The sequence below is a fragment of the Nuphar pumila genome, chromosome 14, assembly GCF_984573655.1.
Source record: "Nuphar pumila chromosome 14, dmNupPumi1.hap1.1, whole genome shotgun sequence".
NCBI lineage: Eukaryota > Viridiplantae > Streptophyta > Magnoliopsida > Nymphaeales > Nymphaeaceae > Nuphar > Nuphar pumila.
The window spans coordinates 81,056,887-81,057,609 of NC_143262.1; the positions used below are offsets into that span (position 1 = coordinate 81,056,887).

At 40.2% G+C, this 723-nt stretch overlaps 1 non-coding gene across 1 annotated transcript; it reads left to right on the forward strand.

Annotated features, from left to right (window-relative positions):
* Positions 1–360: 360 nt before the first annotated feature.
* On the forward strand, positions 361–432 carry TRNAQ-UUG (transfer RNA glutamine (anticodon UUG)). The gene has a single exon. It is a non-coding gene; the product is annotated as a tRNA-Gln (tRNA).
* Positions 433–723: the final 291 nt, after the last annotated feature.

Here is a 723-nt window from a genome sequence, read left to right on the forward strand (position 1 = left end):
ATGAGCCAAATGAACCCAACACACCATGTTTACCATAGAACTCAACTTGAGCCAAGCTCAAGCCCGAACCAAATGAGTCGAGCCATGAGTTGATCAGTTCGTTTACCAGCGCTAGGAGAGGCATTAAACGAAAACAGCCCTTCATAAATTTGGAATACGATCATAAGAAAGGGCAATAGTCATTTCTTTTCTTAGTTTGAGATTAAGAGTTCTATCATGTAAAAAATAAAGTAGTGATAAGATAAACTTAATGGTAATGATGAATTTCAAACGGAGCTACCATTTATAAAAAAAAAGGCACTTATTATACTAATAGTTTATGCCTTTATAAATTAATTGATGTAAATACTCTCACCAAGTGGTTCTATGGTGTAGTGGTTAGCACTCTGGACTTTGAATCCAGCGACCTGGGTTCGACTCCCGGTAGGACCTATATCTTTAACAGTTGGTGCTTTTATTTTTATCAATCCACGCAGATAGGGGTGCACACGAGCCGAGTTCGAACCGAAACTACGCTGTTCGAACTCGACTCGCTCAGAAACATCGATCCCCTGTTCAAGCCCGGAGCCAATCCGAGTTTTAAAAAGTTTTTTTGATCCCCAACCTCTCCAAAAACACTAACAACTGCGTCACCGTTAGGCCAACATGCCAGTGTTTTTGTTTTTATTCACTTCTATCCACTCAGATAAGAGTGCACATAAGCCGAGTTCAAACCGAGCCTAA